This window comes from Orcinus orca, chromosome 3 (genome assembly GCF_937001465.1).
Source record: "Orcinus orca chromosome 3, mOrcOrc1.1, whole genome shotgun sequence".
Lineage (NCBI taxonomy): Eukaryota > Metazoa > Chordata > Mammalia > Artiodactyla > Delphinidae > Orcinus > Orcinus orca.
This window is the reverse complement of record NC_064561.1, coordinates 185,060,695-185,077,402: the sequence shown is the minus strand read 5'-3', so window position 1 is coordinate 185,077,402 and position 16,708 is coordinate 185,060,695. Positions and strand designations below refer to the sequence as shown.

General features: G+C 53.9%; 1 protein-coding gene and 1 long non-coding RNA gene across 11 annotated transcripts in view; one reads left to right on the top strand and one right to left on the bottom strand.

Annotated features, from left to right (window-relative positions):
• PLEKHG4B (pleckstrin homology and RhoGEF domain containing G4B) overlaps positions 1-16,708 on the top strand; it is a 59,125-nt gene that overhangs the window by 4,871 nt on the left and 37,546 nt on the right. The window lies entirely within an intron of this gene.
• Positions 1,317-8,323, bottom strand: LOC125963776 (uncharacterized). Of its 5 annotated transcripts, XR_007476153.1 has the most exons (5): positions 5,499-8,323; positions 5,221-5,418; positions 5,045-5,094; positions 4,935-4,957; positions 1,317-4,842 (listed from the first exon to the last, which is right to left on the bottom strand). It is a non-coding gene; the product is annotated as an uncharacterized LOC125963776 (long non-coding RNA). The 5 variants fall into 5 exon arrangements; XR_007476154.1 differs by lacking the exons at positions 4,935-4,957; positions 5,045-5,094 and having other exon boundaries at positions 1,317-4,790; positions 4,831-4,858; positions 5,227-5,418; XR_007476155.1 differs by lacking the exons at positions 4,935-4,957; positions 5,045-5,094 and having other exon boundaries at positions 1,317-4,858; positions 5,227-5,418; positions 5,463-8,323.

Sequence of the window (16,708 nt, the reverse complement as noted above, 5' to 3'; positions counted from 1 at the left end):
CAGTGGGTAAGACTCCACACTCCCAATGCAGGGGGCCCAGATTTGATCCCTGGTCGGGGAACTAGATCCCACATGGACGCGGCAACTAAGAGTTCACATGCCACAATTAAGACCTGGCGCGGCCAAAATAAATATTTTTTTAAAAGTTAAAAAAAATTAATATTCCATTGTATGGATGGACCATAAATTTGGTTTATCCATTTATCTGTTGATGGACATTGGACTGTTTCCATCCTTTAGGTTTTATGAATAATGCTGCTATGATTATGTCTTTACAAGTTTTTGTGTGTACATATATTTTCATTTATTTCATTTATTGGGTATATACCTTCAGGGTCATATGGTAATTCTGTGTTTAACTTTTTTTTTGGCCTTGCCGCGTGGCATGTGGGACCTTAGTTCCCCGACCAGGATCAAACCCATGCCCCCTGCAGTGGAAGCTCAGAGTCCTAACCACTGGACCACCAGGGAAGTCCCCAACTATGTTTAACTTTTTGATGAACCACCAGGTTTTTTTTTCACAGCAGCCTAATCATTTTACATTTTCCCAGCAATGTATGAGGGTTCCAGTTTCTCCACCGCTTCACCAAGACTTTTTATTTTCCAGTTTTATAGTCACCCTCGTGGGTATGAAGTGATATTGTAGTTCTGGTTTGCATTTCCCTAATGACTACTGATGTTAAACTTATTTTCATGTGCTTGTTGACCATCTGCATATCTTCTTTGGAGAAATGTCTATTCAAGTTCTTTGCCCATTTTAAATTGAGTTGTTTGTCTTTTTATTGTTGAGTTCTAAGAGTTCTTTATATACGCTGGACACTAGACTCTTAACAGATAGATGATTTGCAAATATTTTCTCCCATCTGTTGGCTATCCTTTTACTTTCTTGATAGTATCTTTTGATGCACAAAAGTTTTAAATTTGGATAAAATTTAATTTATATATTTTTTCTTTCGTTGTTCATGCTTGTGGTGTCGTATCTAAGAAAACATACAAGGTCATGCCACATACAAGGTCATGAAGATTTATCCCTATGTTTTCTTCTAAGAATTTTGTAGCTTCAGTGCTTACATTTAGGTCGTTGACTCATTTCTAGTTGATTTTTGTGTGTGGTGTGAGATAGGGGGCCAACTTAATTATTTTGTATATGGATATCCACTTTTCCCATCACCATTTTTTTTTTTTTCTGGTACGCGGGCCTCTCACTGTTGTGGCCTCTCCCGTTGCGGAGCACAGGCTCCGGATGCGCAGGCTCAGCGGCCATGGCTCACGCGCCCAGCCGCTCCGCGGCATGTGGGATTTTCCTGGACCGGGGCATGAACCCGTGTCCCCTGCATCGGCAGGCGGACTCTCAACCATCTGCGCCACCAGGGAAGCCCCATCACCATTTTTTGAAGAACTTATTTTTTCCCAATTGAATAGTCTTGGAACCCTGGTTGAAAGTCAGTTGGCTGTAGTTTGGGGGGTTTATTTCTGAACCCTCAGTTCTATTCCATTGGTCTATGTGTCCGTCTTTATGCCAAAACCACACTATTTTGATTACTGTAGCTTCGTAGCAGGTTTTGAAAGCAGGAAGTGTGAGTCCTCCAAATTTGTCCTTCTTTTTCAAGATTCCTTTAGCTACTCAGGACCCCTTGAAATTCCATATTAATTTGAAGATTTTTTTCCCCATTTCTAGAAAAAAAGCAATTGAAAGTTTGATAGAAATGGCATTGAATTTGTAGATCACTTTGAATGGTATTGACATCTTAACAGTGTTAAGCCTTCCAATCCATGAACCAGGAATGTTTTTCCATTTAATTAGGTTTCTTTAATTTCTCCCAGTAATGCTTTGGAGTTTTCAGTGTACAAGTCTTTCATCTCTTGGGTTAAATGTATTCTTCAGTATTTTATTCTTTTTAGATGCTATTATAGAATGGAATTGTTTTCTTCATTTCCTTTTTGGATTCTCATTGCTAGTGTAGAGAAGCACAACTGATTTTTGCATGTTGATTTTGTATCTCATACCCTGCAACTTTGCTGAATCTACTTATTAGCTCTAGTAGCTTTATTTGTAGATTCTTTGTGATTTTCTATATATAAGATCATGTCATCTGCAAATAGAGATAGTTTTACTTCTTCGTTTCTAAATTAATTTGCCATTAATTTTTTTCTTGCCTAATTGCTCTGGCTAGAACTTCCAGGGCAGTGTTGCATAGCAGTGGAGAAAGTGGGCATCCTTGCCTAGTTCCTGTTGTTAGAGGAAAGCCTTTTGGTCTTTCACTGTTGAGTATGAAATTAGCTGTGGGCACTGATAAGTGCCTTTTTATCATGTTGAGGAAGAGCCTTTCTATTCCTAGTTTTCTGGGTGTTTTTATCAGGAAAGTGTTAGAGTTTGTCAAATGCTTTTTCAGCATCATTAGAGATGATCATAGGGGCTTTTCCTTCATTCTGTTCATGTGGAGTATTATATTGACTGATTGTTGAACCACCCTTGCATTCCTGGACTAAATCCCACTTGGTCATGGTCAATAATCCTTGTAATATGCTGTTAGATATGGTTTCCTAGTATTTTGTTGAGAATTTGGAACAAATTTTATAACTCTGCTTTAAGATTTCATTATATTGTAGAAGATTAATTCTTAAGAATGTATGTTTTGAAATAAGAAGTAACCTCTTTAAGAAACAAGTTTGTGTCGAAGGCCAAAATATAAAATTACTAGGAAATCTGCAGAAGTTTAAGACTTCAAAATGTAGCTACTGGGTAAAAAGCCATTTGGGGAAGGACTGTGATGAGGTTAATCCGTATAAAATGCTTAAGCAGTGTCTGACACATACCAGAGTTCACACGTTTCCATCATGTTGTCTTTGGGGTACAATCAAGCATCCAAGAGGTGCTTGTGTCCTCTCCTGTGATAATACCCGCCTCAGTACTGTAGTTTTCACTTTCTTGTGATACACCCGCTACTAGGCTATCAGCTCAGGACATTGATCTTTGTATCCTTCAGGGTGCTTAGCACACAGTAGGTACTCCGTAAATGCACTTTGGTGTTGAGAGTGGAAAATATTTAGTGATCCAGGAGAGTGGTGCCTCTGTGACCAGTGTATCATGAGAAAGACCACAGGAAAGGAGTGAGGAAAGAGCAGAAACACAGGGTTAGCACATCGGTACCAGGCCTGGGAGGAAGTGTCCCCTGACGCTGTGCTTCCTGTGGGATTTCTGCTCAAACCACAAGGGGAGAGGAAGCAGAGCACCTGGTCCAGGCTGGAGCGACAGTTGGAGAGAGGCACCTGGACCCTGCAGTGGGTTTCGGCAGCCCCTTCAACGGTGCTTAGGCAAACGAGGGCCCACCTCTCAAATCCTGAAATGCCAACACTCATAGATGCTTTTATTAGCCAATTTCACGCTGCCAAAAAGTACAGATGTTATTTCAATATTCCCGTAAGCTTTGTCTTCCGTGTTTTCACATCAGTTAATATTTTGTCCCTCCTGTCAGCCCATCTAGATCCATCACACTCTTCCCAGCTAGAGGAAACAGATGCCTTCCAACCACACTCCAAATGGTTCACAACCACCATGAGTTTGGGGGTCTCGGGCAGGCTGCATGGGGTGCTGGCAGTGGCCAACCCCTCCCCGGGTCTCCTGCCCCTCGCCTTACAGGGGCGGCGCTCTTAGTTCTTCCCTGGGCCCTAGATCCTCAGGACGCCTGAGCTCTGTGCAGCCTGTGCACCCACTGGCCTCTGGCCCACTTACCTCTGTGCACGGGAATTATACTAGGACAGCAGCCTCTTCACTGCTGGCTTAGATCTCCTAGGTGCTCACAGCCTTCGAGCGCTGCCCAGGTGGTGGTGTTGCACGTGGCTTTTCCCTTTGCAGTCCTGGAGGGGTGGTTGTTAGGAACAAATCTGGTAAAGGCCTCCTGAGTCTTGCACCTCCCATTCCTAGTGGCGGCACGACTTCCTCTCTGGACCCTGCTCCGGCTGGTCTAGGACAGACCTGGGTGTCACCGCTCTGTGACGGCATCAGGGGTCTTCTGTTAACCCCCAACCTCATACACTTACAGCAAGCTGCTGGGTGGAGACTGACACCTCTCGCTCTTCCTGCCGAAGTGCATCATCCCTGCCAGGCCCAGCCCTGCGTGAGTAGGGTTCCACTGATCTCCATTCTCCCTTTTCCTTCCCCCTTAGTTCACAGAGTGACATATTTCAGGGCCCATGTGTTTTGCCTCTTGAATTCAAACACGGTCAGTAAAATGTAGCAAGTGACGGGGGAGAGCAGCGGTCCCGCTCTGGGAGGAGAGGGGCTTCTGCACAGCACTGATCAGAGACCCGGGTGCGGGTCCCAACCTCACACACTCCGGTTTCCTTGCACGCAGGGGTGTTATTTTCACACCCCTGCGACTTGCTCGACTACACACACCCCTGCGCTACGTTCCCACCTCACTCAGGATTTACTGCCATTATTTGCAGAATTGCCGCCAGTCCTTGTGAGGATTCAGTAACCCGGGTCAGGCCTTCTGCTACTGAAACACTGTCCTCTGAGGGCACAGATGTCAAATATTTACTAGTGTCTCATCAAATTCCTGAGCCATTGAATACATGGGCGGACCCAGCACAGAGTCTTCATAAAGTGAGGTTCAACATATCCTGAATCGGCTTAAAACAGAATTATAAATGGAAACTAAAACAAAAAAACCCACTCCTCACTCATCTCCACCCTCACTCACCTCCACCCCCACCTCCACCCTCACCTCCACACTCACCTCCACCCTCACCTCCACCCTCACCTCCACGCTAACCTCCACATTCACCTCCACACTCATCGCCACCCTCCCTCACCTCCACCCTCACCTCCACCCTCACCTCCACCCTCGCTCACCTCCACACTCACCTCCACACTCACCTCCACACTCACCTCCACCCGCCCTCACCTCTACACTCACCTCCACGCTCACCTCCACCCTCCCTCACCTCCACACTCACCTCCACCCTCACCTCTATGCTCACCTCCACTCTCACCTCCACACTCACCTCCACCCTCCCTCAACTCCACCCTCACCTCCACCCTCACCTCCCCTCCCTCACCTCCACCTTCACCTCCACCCTCACCTCCACCTTCCCTCACCTCCACCCTCACCTCCACCCTCCCTCACCTCCACCCTCACCTCCACCCTCCCTCACCTCCACCCTCCCTCACCTCCACCCTCACCTCCCCTCCCTCACCTCCACCTTCACCTCCACCCTCACCTCCACCCTCCCTCACCTCCACCCTCACCTCCACCCTCCCTCACCTCCACCCTCACCTCCACCCTCACCTCCACCCTCCCTCACCTCCACCTTCACCTCCACCCTCACCTCCACCCTCCCTCACCTCCACCCTCACCTCCACCCTCCCTCACCTCCACCCTCCCTTACCTCCACTCTCACCTCCACACTCACCTCCACCCTCCCTCACCTCCACGCTCACCCCCACCCTCCCTCACCGCCACACTCACCTCCACCCTCACCTCCACACTCACCTCCACACTCACTCACTCCCTCCTTTTGTTCAGTGTGGTATACCCATTTATAGTAGCAATCAAACTGAAAATTCAGGGTTAAACTTTGGGACTTGAGCTGACAGCTATCCCCTTATGGGCTCAAGGAAACCCACATGTTATAAGCAGACTAGCCATATCATTTATTGTCCAAATTCGAACACTTTGAGGAGAAAGAGAGAGCTATTGCCTTGACCACAGGTGAAAACCCAAACTGTGTGGGAAACCCTGCCCTGGTTGCCGGTCTGTGGCTTGGGGTATCTCCACCTCCTGGGGCCGTTCTTCTCCGTGGGTGAGGAGTGCTCATGCACAGGTGTTTGCCCACCTCCTTGTGGACCAGGCTTGTGACTCCCAGTGAGCGCCCGAGAGCCAGGCTGTGCAGACATGCTGCCTACGCGGCCCCCAGCAGAGCCACCAGCCGGCACTTGTCCGGCTCTGCCCGTCAGACTCCTCGCACTCTGAGCCTGGCCGCCACTGGGAGCTTCTAGTTTGCACCACCAGCACCACCCCCTCTCTACTGTGTCTGCCCCCAGGGCTCCCGCTGTTGTGTAATTCCAGGAGTTGGAAGTGCCTGCCAGGCCCTTTCAGAGTGTGCTTTGGGGCTCCAGGGTTAGCTTCATCTTCAGAGTCGACATCCCTCCCAGTTTTGTGTGACAAGTCCTTCTCTGTCCCTCTCAGGTCCCTTTCTCAGGAAACCCAGGGCCCATTCACATGGCAGGAGCCACACATGCCCTGCCTGTCTGTGCCTGGGACCATTATGCTTTGTGGTCACTTTCTTGGGGCAGTTCGGTGGCAGGGAGGGTGCATGAAAAGCACCGTTTAGCATTGCAAGTACACACAGTACAGGTTTCTTATTAGAATATCTGTTTTGTTCTTCTAATCATGCATATAGAGTTTGCATTTCCCATAAAATACCTTAAATTTTGCTTAAACATGCTGTCACTTACCTCTACATTCCTGCACTCCAATACGGCCTCGTGAGGTGTCCCTGTAGCGCTTTCCCTGCTAGAATGTCTGCAGACTTGAAGCTTTCACCCCACCTTCCTTCTGGAAAAAGCAAGGGTGCTCCAGCGCAGGCCCAGGCCCAGCCCCAATTCCCAAACAACCTCAGCCCAGTGTCAGCAGTCTTCACCTGTCCCACCAAACTAAAGATTAAGGCTAAATCATGAGGTCCTTTAAGAAAGCACAGGAGCCACGTGTAAAAGCCCAGACGTTGTGGGCTTCCTACCTCAGTGGTTAGTGTCGAGTTAGGATCCGGTAGCAGCTACCTTCAGGGCGCCATCAGGCGAGGAGCAGGGCCAGCCTGAGGGGCACTCTTCCAGGGTTCCTGCACCCTTGTTTGAAGAACCCCAGTGAGACTAGTTCCCAACTTTCCTCGCAGCTGCTGTGTCACAGCTGTGGTCGGGGGTCCCCACTCAGGGATGCTTTGGAAAGATGTTAGGTAACACTTTAAACCTAGTAGTACAAACATACAATATCACACTCCCACTTCCCGTCTCTGTACCTGCTGCTTCTTTATTTATGTAGGAATGTAATCCAAAAGTGTGAAAACAAAAGCAAGCAAAGAAAAAAAAAACATGTAATTGGTGATTTAGGTGAAATCGGCTGTGAGATCTACAATTTAGAAAAATTAATTTCAGTCGTCCATTGAATGTCGTCTGGAATTAGTTTTTTCTCTGTTGGAAACATGCGAAAGGCGTAGGGAGGCCAGGTGTGCTGGCTGAAGACAGGATGCCACGCAGACAGACGCCCGCAAAGCAGCTGGACTCAGGCAAAAGGGAACCTGCTTTTGAAGGCGTTTTGTTTTGGCTCAGTTTAACAGTGATGTGAACAAAAAAGGACAACAAAACCTTGGAGGGATGAAAATGAGTTTTTATCTTTGTACGTGAGAAGCCACACGTCTGATTGAGCTGACAAATTTCAAGAGCACTTTTCTTTCCTGACAAAGGGTTTTCCAGATAAATTAAGCAGGAAAGAATGGCTCCTATCAATTTTTCTCCAAAAGAACTGTAAATATGGCTGCAGAGGCAAACGGTGTCCATTGGCCGAGCAGCCCAAACTCGTCTGCAGGCCCCGAAGCTCGCGCACACTCTGCTGGGACTGGGTCTCCACGGAGGACCCGGGGTAGAAAAGTTTGGTTTGCTGTAATGAAGAATACGGGAGATTTTCTAAGTTGACGTGACCTTTTCTGGTTTAGAATGAACAAAACTTTTACTTCCAGCTGAAATCATATTTCATCACGAGGACACCAATCTGGACTGATGGTGGTTAATGGCAGTTCTGCACACTTTTTATCGAACACCTTCAAAGAACTAAATGAACTAAGAGCTAAATTCAGCCTAAATGCCTTAAAAGCCAACATTTCATTGTCAGTTTGCATTTTGTACTAAAAAATGAAAAGCTCTGAAGTCCTTTCAAGATGAAATACGTTGTTACCTTGTGGAATAATTGGTGGAGTAGATTCATCGTAACCTTTCCATTTTACAAATGGAGAAAACAGAAGTGCAGAAATCTCGGGGACTCTGTGCTGTGCCACAGCTGCTATAGACCAGGGTTGACATTTACACGCCCTCGCCTCAGCCAGGGGATGCCCTCCACCACCTGGCCAGACCCCTCTTCCTTGGCCCCTCCACACCAGCCCCCTCTGGCCCTTCCTTCCTTTGCTTCCCCGGTAGGTCCGTTTCCCCTCTGTGCTGAGGGCAGGACCATGTCTGTTGGACTGACCACCGTGGGATCAGCAGGTGAACAGTAAGCAGGGGTCGCTCCCTGGTCACTGCTGGTGCAGTGGGTTCCTGAGCCCAGGGCAGGCTCTGCTGGTGCAATGGGTTCCTGAGCCCAGGGCAGGCTTTGGTCTGGGACTTTGTGTTCGCAGCTGCTTCTGTCCTGGGTAAAGACCAAGTGAACATGTGATCGGGCTTCCCATGTGCGTCCATCATTGTCTGACGGATGCTGTGTGAAAGACCCTCCCAAGACCTTCACAGCTCCCAAGTTTGGGAGCTTCTCGATGCCTCATGATGCTCTGCTCCCGGTCCCACCTCTCGGGACTCGGTCACCCAGGAAGCTCCAGCTCAGGATTGTGGAGACAGCTCTGTCCCTGCAGGTGCACTGCAGAACACCTGTCCAGGGGGCCCCTCGGTGGAGATGTGTGCCCTGCCCGCCCTCGTGGGAGGTGTCCCCCGGACGCTGTGGTCACCAGTGACCCTGAGTCCCAGGAATCATCACATCGACTCTATCTGTGATCAGGTAAATCATGGAATGGCCCCCTCTGGTGCTGCGCGGCTCGTGGAAGGTTCAAGGTGGAGCACGAGCCTGCTTGCAGAGCTTCTGCCAGAACTGGCATCCACGCGGCCACGCCTGATGCGGGCGGGCAGGGCGCACCGTCCTCCCTGGGGAAGCAGGGGTCCCTGAACAACAGCCCCACGGAGGGTTTGCCCTGTTTTCTGCCAGCTCGGCACCTTAGTGGAACACATTTGCTCTGTCCAGCATCCTGGAGACTGACTGCCCCCCAGAGGGATCTTTCCATGTAAGTTAAGCTCTCTTAGAGTCCGAGCTTCTTTGTCATAAACGTTTGGTCCAACATTCCTCTGCCTTTCTCTTCTAAAGATGCTGTGGCTGTAACTCCGCTCCATCAACAGGCAGGGTGGGCCACACGGTGCACTGGCTGAAAGCAGACCCTGGTTTGGAGACACGGGACGAGAAGACAGTTAAGTGCTAAGTGAGCGATCTGAGCTCGCCTGGATTAGGGAGGCCGAGAAGCATTTGTGGAGGGTGTGAGGTGAGCTACAATGGCCCAAGGGTCAGGGCCCAAGAAGCACTGGCCGGGAGAGGAGCTTCACCCCACAGGTGTCAGGTGCTGCCGCCGCGGCCCAGGAAAGGCCCAAAGGTGGTGGCTGGATGGAGCGGTCCAGCTCCTGCTTCCCCAGCCAAGGACAGGCAGGTCACACCAATGTTGATCTTGTAAACCTCCCTTCCCCCAGGCCCTCCGCTTAGAGGCAGCTGCAGCAAGGCCGTCCTAAACCTCCAGTCCCCCGTGGATGGACGCCTAGCCCCCCCACCTCGGGATCATCACATGAAGGGCCTCACTAGAGCTGGTTCCCATGTGCATCTCTGACTCTGGGACCCATCGGCACCTGAGAGTCGACCAGGTGGCAGGAGCTGCCGAGGCTGCTTCCCGCGGGCCTAGCGGTATTCCTGCCCCTTGTTATGAAACCCTGCTCTGGCTTCATAGTTCATTGAACCCTTAGAACCCAACTCCTGGACATCTGCTCAGAGGAGCCAGAATTTCGCTGGAAACAACCGCCTTTTGCATCTGTCTTGACACCTGCAAGGGGTTTAACTAGAGACCCCCATCTCTGTTAGGCCCGCTGCTTCCTCTGCAGCCGGTAACCTTAGCAACGTTGGGGCGCTCTAACAGATAGCTGTGGAAGGTCCAGTTCAGGAAGGAAATCGCAGGTGTAGGAACCCTGGTTTACGCTCACTCAAGACCCTAAACCGGCAAGTCATTAATATCAGAAAAGACAGGGAGGGCTGGAGAGCCAACCGCAGCTCAGAGAACAGGCTCTCTTAGAGGCTTTGCTGACTGCCATGAAATTTAAGGACCCTTGTTTGAATATGAAAGAGCTAGGAATAGCATAAGGTGGTTCCTTCCTTAATTATTTTCAGTGACCTGAGGAAACACAGGCTGCTCTGTGGAGACACTGGGGCAGGTCCACGTCCAGCCCCCTCATTTCTTCAGATGAAGGTCCTGGTCCTTAGACTGAAATTTTCCTTTTGGGATTTTAAAAACACTTTAGGCCTAAATACAAAGAGTTGGGTTTTTTTAATACTAGCATGTTTATTTATTTTAATACCTTTGTTGTTAGTTTGATAAAATCTGTAAGCAGTATTTAATGTTTAATGTAACAAGTATTTAGCACTGCATTTTTAAAAGTTTCAAATTAGAGAGTGTTTTCTCATGCCTCTTCTCTGCCAGCTACACGCGCTGCTGGATCCAGAGCAGATCTTGATGGAAAACAAGGCTGCAGAAGTGAGACACAGAGTCCAGGGAGGTGCATGGCAGGAGTGGGGCGAGGGTGGGAGTGCATGTGTGTGCATTGTGCGTGAGAAGGAGATGAAGGTGCAGGGCACAGTTCTCATGGGTGCATGCATGTGTGTGTGTATGCATGTGTGTACGTGGGAGTGTGGGCGTGTGGGAGTGTATGCGTGTGTGCGTGTGTGTGTGCGTGTGTGTGTGCATGTGGGAAGGCCGAGGTACGGGGTGCATCCTGTCCGCTTGACTTGCTCTGAGATTTGCTCAGTGCGGATTGTAGGCAGCAGGCTGGGATATGTGGCTTTCTGGGGCCTGCCCCCTGGGACGTGCTGGCGCAGACCTGCCACTCTCAGGCTGTAGGAATTAAACACAACGGGCTCATTATCAATCTCGGCAGCTGTAAAGTCAGCTCCAGCCTCAGCCTCTCTCACTGCTGGAGGAGGGCGTGTGCCCGCGAGGACAGCCCCTGGCGTCCACGGGACACTTCCTTCTGGGAACCTAGCCCACGCAGACATCCTCCTTGGCCCACTGGACGCTGCTGAACCCCCCCTCTCAGCTGCCCATCTCCCGTCCCAGGTACTCGGGCCCTGGCCCCTCTCAGCTGCCCATCTCCCGTCCCAGGCACTCGGGCCCTGGCCCCTCTCAGCTGCCCATCTCCCGTCCCAGGCACTCGGGCCCTGGCCCCTCTCAGCTGCCCATCTCCCGTCCCAGGCACTCGGGCCCTGGCCCCTCTCAGCTGCCCATCTCGCGTCCCAGGCACTCGGGCCCTGGCCCCTCTCAGCTGCCCATCTCCCGTCCCAGGCACTCGGGCCCTGGCCCCTCTCAGCTGCCCATCTCCCGTCCCAGGCACTCGGGCCCTGGCCCCTCTCAGCTGCCCATCTCCCGTCCCAGGCACTCGGGCCCTGGCCCCTCTCAGCTGCCCATCTCCCGTCCCAGGCACTCGGGCCCTGGCCCCTCTCAGCTGCCCATCTCCCGTCCCAGGCACTCGGGCCCTGGCCCCTCTCAGCTGCCCATCTCGCGTCCCAGGCACTCGGGCCCTGGCCCCTCTCAGCTGCCCATCTCCCGTCCCAGGCACTCGGGCCCTGGCCCCTCTCAGCTGCCCATCTCCCGTCCCAGGCACTCGGGCCCTGGCCCCTCTCAGCTGCCCATCTCGCGTCCCAGGCACTCGGGCCCTGGCCCCTCTCAGCTGCCCATCTCGCGTCCCAGGCACTCGGGCCCTGGCCCCTCTCAGCTGCCCATCTCCCGTCCCAGGCACTCGGGCCCTGGCCCCTCTCAGCTGCCCATCTCGCGTCCCAGGCACTCGGGCCCTGGCCCCTCTCAGCTGCCCATCTCGCGTCCCAGGCACTCGGGCCCTGGCCCCTCTCAGCTGCCCATCTCCCGTCCCAGGCACTCGGGCCCTGGCCCCTCTCAGCTGCCCATCTCCCGTCCCAGGCACTCGGGCCCTGGCCCCTCTCAGCTGCCCATCTCCCGTCCCAGGCACTCGGGCCCTCGCCGCATCCTGTCCTCCTGCTGTGGGTTCCTGGATAGCACCTGGCTATCGCAGGAAGAGAGAAGGGATCCCTGGAATACTTCTCGCCCACAGCTGCCCCCTGCTTCCGTGGCAAGGCCAGCCTGGACTCCGGGCTTGCCTGTCTGCTTGCCCCGTGCCCCCGCCTGCATGTCCTGCCCCTGGATCTGGCCTCGTTCCCTGGGGTCAGGTTTTGGGGATCCCCTCCCCTGCAGACTGTGAGTTAGTGAAGGGCAGAGTTTCCCTGGGCAGGGGCTTGCTGGCTGTGTTGGTGTGGACAGAGGGAAGGAGCTGGGCCAGCCGTGGGCATCCTGAGGACATAGCCTGGTATGGGAAGGGGGCCTCTGGCCAGATCACAGTGGTGTCCGTCACCAGCATGAGACGTCACCACGAGGCCCAGTGCTCAGCCAGGCCACCCCCAGGTCCTGAGAATTCTGGGTGGGACTGTAGCATCAGACCTGGGTCCCAGGTGGGCCAGTGTCCCTGGGCTTCAGGGAGGACAGGCACTGCAGTGAGAGCAGTGAAGCCATGCCCCTCCTGCACAGTCACCACCCTGGGCTCAGTTATAACCGAGGTTTAAGAGGTGGCTGTTGGATGGGCTGTGGAATTCAGAGAGAAAGGGTCTCAGCAGTCGAGGGCTCCCTGGAGCCCCCTCCCCAGCTGCTGGCATCCGCAGTCTCCCGGAGGCTTCCTGTGCCAATGTCGTTAGAACGCGGGTCAGGAGAGCTAGACGTGTGCCGGAGGCGGCTGCTCACCAAGGCCCGGGGCCTCTGAAGCTGGGCCAGCGGGGTTTGGGGCGCACGAGGCCTTCGGTGACCCCCGAACTCTTCCGGGAGCCTAGAGCGCGGGCCTCAGGAGGCCAGGCGCTGTCCCTTCCCCACGCTTCCCTCCCTGGACGGGTCTGGGCTTAGGAGCATCTTCAGCCTCCACAGCCGGGAGGGCCACGAAGCCCTAACACGCAGCCGCTGGCCAGTGGAGAGCAGGGCCGGGAGTGGACAGGCTGGATGCAGCCAGATCTGGTATAGACAGGCTAGCACGCCAGCGCAGCCAAGGGGACCAGGCTTCCTAGACAGGTTTCCTTTGACTCAAAGGTGGTTTCTGGGTCTCTGCACACAGGAAATCAGAGATGGCCATCGGGGCCCTGGACAGGACACCGGGGGCCATCACTGGGCCCTTGCAGGAAGGAGGCCTCTGTTAAGAGTAGCTGAGTGGCTGTAACCAGGTCGGCTGCCCAGAGCAGCCCTCCGGGGGAGTGTGGGTTGCATGCCAGCCTCCTCATTCATGCCGATGGGGCTGAGAAAGTGGCCATTGATGGAAAGTGGGCCACAGGGAGGCCCACTGTGGGCACCCCTCCCACCCCCGGGGCCCCTGCTCGGACGGACTGCCGGAAGGGTTCCAGTGTCCCATGATGGGTACCTGCTGCCGCCCTTACAGCCTGAGTTTTATTTATAAAATCTGGCCAAGGCAAAGGCCACAGTGGTGAATTTCTGGGGTGGAAGTGCCTGGCTGACAGGCACCCCAGCTCCGATGGTCCCATCCTAGGCTGTGCGCCATCTGGGGTATGGCTGGGGGCTGGTCATGGGGATGCAGGAGGGGCCGACTCCCAGACGAGAAGGGGGCCCTTTGTGACCACTGCCCTCCCCCAAACCCAGCCACCCAGGGATGGTGCCTCTGGGACGGTGCCCCAGGCCACTTTCTGTTTGCTCTCTGCACCCTGACATCAGCACACTGTGGATTTTCAGAGCGAGGTGACATGACTGTGTCCTGGAGAAGCCCCCCAGCCTGGCTGAGGGGGGTGGACAGGACTGGCTGCCCGGTCTTCCCCTTACCCCATCTAAGACCGCGTCCTGTGTCCTAGACGCGCCCTACTGTCCCTGGGCGTGATGACCCAGACGTCAAGGGGTCACCCACAAGATTGGGCATCTGGGCTCCTTGGTCGTCAGGGTGGCCGCAGGGCAGGCGTCCCCAAGGTGGCTGTGCCGATGCCTCTGACTTCCTTGCACTCTCTGTCCCCATCGCTATGTGAGGGGCTGCACTGGGTCAGAGGCCAGCGCATGTCTGTTCAGGATAGTGGGGGAGGGTCTCGGAACCTGGTCTGTGCGCCACCTTCTGGGGACCCTCTCTACCCAGCACTCTGTCGTCTTGGGTGCCTTCCCTGGGGTGGCCCCTGCAGACCCTCTCCTGACGTGTGCGCTGCCTTGCCACGGCTGCAGACGGCCTGCGGCTCCATCCTGGGTTCACACCCTCACTCATCCTCAGGGACGCTGCACTTGAATTAAAACGTGAGCACCGCACAGCGGGCCAGCCTCAGCTGCATCTCTGCAGCCAGCCGGCCCCTGGACGGGCACCCTGCTGGTCCCTCGCCCGTGCAGCTGGCATCCTTCAGTCAGCACAAGCCTCCAAGTGAGAAGAGACTCCGTTTGCTGTGACATTTGCCTGTTGCTTGCCCCCGGGAGGGAGAAGCAGGTTGTTTCCAGCGGGCATCTTTCCCGAGTCCCTGCGACTGGCCGCCACTAGGCCCCAGCCTCTGTCTCCTCTCCTGCAGCACACGCGAGCTTAGAGGGTCACGGGGCGGGCCTGTGCACCGAGACTGCGTCCTCTCCTGCAGGCGCAGGGCAGGAGGAGCTTACTGCCACGAAGTCACTCTCATGTCACCCCAATTTTACTAAACTTAGCGGGGGAAAAAAATCCTTCGTCAAGAGTGAAGCTTTACAATGTTTCTCTAGATGTAAATTTTCTGTTGTTAAAAGGCAAAAGCAGTTCTGCTGTCGGCCAGATAACACAGGATTCTCAGTGCAGCGGAATGGTAATCAAATGTCTTCACCCCAGTGCTGTCTCAGCCATCCCACTAATGTGTGTTCACACTTGTCACAGTCTAAGGCACGGTTAGACTTATGATCAAGTAAACAGGCATAGTCCTACGCTCTGAAGCCAGCCATGTCCGTATGTGCATTTGCTTCAGACGGGAATCCTGAGTCGTTTCAGAAGTCAGCCCTTTCCTGTCTACTTGGGATGATTTGCTGGTTTGCCAGGTTTTGGTGAATGGGTGAGTTGTACCATATGGAGAGCGGGGCCAGGTGGAAACAGAAATGCTCAACGGACATCCTCCCTCCCTGTGTCCACTCTCCCTCCTCTGCCTCTGCACCCAGAGGCCTGGGGACTATTTTAAGGATTTGCCCACTTGGCTCCCTACTTATCTAGGTGTACACACACACAGAGACACCCCACAAAGGCACACACATAGACGCCCGCATGCACAGACACCCCACATGCTCACACACAGACACACACACACGCACAGCCCAGCGAACATCAGGGAAGACGTTGCTAAACAGACAAATGTACCAGATGATGGAACTTCACCCTTTACGATACTAAAACAATGTTCTCTTTTTAAGAATTTCTTATGGAAATCTTTCTGAAACATACTGTATACTTTGCTGTTTTCTTAAGCAGAATTGAATGTATTCAAGGTAATGTGGTTTTGCTATAATGTAATAGTTCCTGCCTCTCTGCTCTCAGGCTCCTGTATGTCTGCTGCCGCCTGCTATAATTTGTGTGCAAGTAGGAACATTTGCCTATACCGAGCACGCCAGCCTGGGGCACCCTTCAGGCTGCAGGGTGGTTCGTGTCTGTTCTGGGCTGCAGGCCCTGGATGTCCACCTCCGGTCAGGTAACCTGGCTGGTGCATCAGAACTCTCTTCCCAAGGACAGGAGTGAGCCCCGTCACCAGGGTGGCAGGGGGCTCCCACAGCAGTTCCCAGAGAGCGGCGACAGTCGGACAGGGCTGCGCAGGCAGCGCCCTCGGGAGAGTCTTGGAGGAGCCGGAGAGTCTTGGAGGAGCCGCTCCCTTGGCTGTCCCGAGGCTTCCTCGACTGACCTAACCTGGGAAGTGGCCTCTCGGACGGCAGGCAGCTCCCCTTGGGCAGCTCTTGCCAGGACCAGACTCCGAGTGGGGGGACCACACAGGGCATGGGGGCTGGTGGAGGGGTGTCCCCCAGGCTGAGTGCGGGCCCAGACCCCGTCACCACGGGAACCGAAGGGCAGAGAAGCGGCCGGGGAGGCCGTTGCTGCCCCGTGGGTGACCAAGGCTGTGGGATCTCAAGGAGCGTTCCCTTCCCCCCGACACTGGTCAGTTTGCAGAAGGTGAGCTGGTGAGGTGGGGGCCGATATCCTGCTGACCACGGGCGACCGAGGAGTCAGGACCTGCCCCGCGGGTCCGGGGGAGGAATGGGCCTGGGTTAGGGCATCTGAGCGGTGTCTCTCCCAGGGAGGGCCTGAAGTTTGCATTTCAATTCAAAATAGGCCCTTAGAGACTGTGCTCCGGGCCACACCCCACCTCCTTCCAGCCGGTTTGGATCTCTAGTAACTTCCGGGGAGGCTGAGGCCTGCCCCCACTCCAGACCAGCTCCGTTCAGTCCCTAGACTGACGTTTGTCTGTGGCTCAGGTGTGATTTGAGTTCTTGGAAGCCAGAGCACGTGGCACTTTGGGGAAAAATCAGTATTTAGAGAATTCCTACTGACAAGGGAGTGGCCCTGTCTGGCAGGGGACAGGACGTGGCAGGAAGGCCTGTGCGGGCCTGGGGGCCTCACCAGGCTGATGGGGAGGTGGAGGGCTTCCAGCCTCTGAACCGACCCTGCAGCACACGGCTCCCG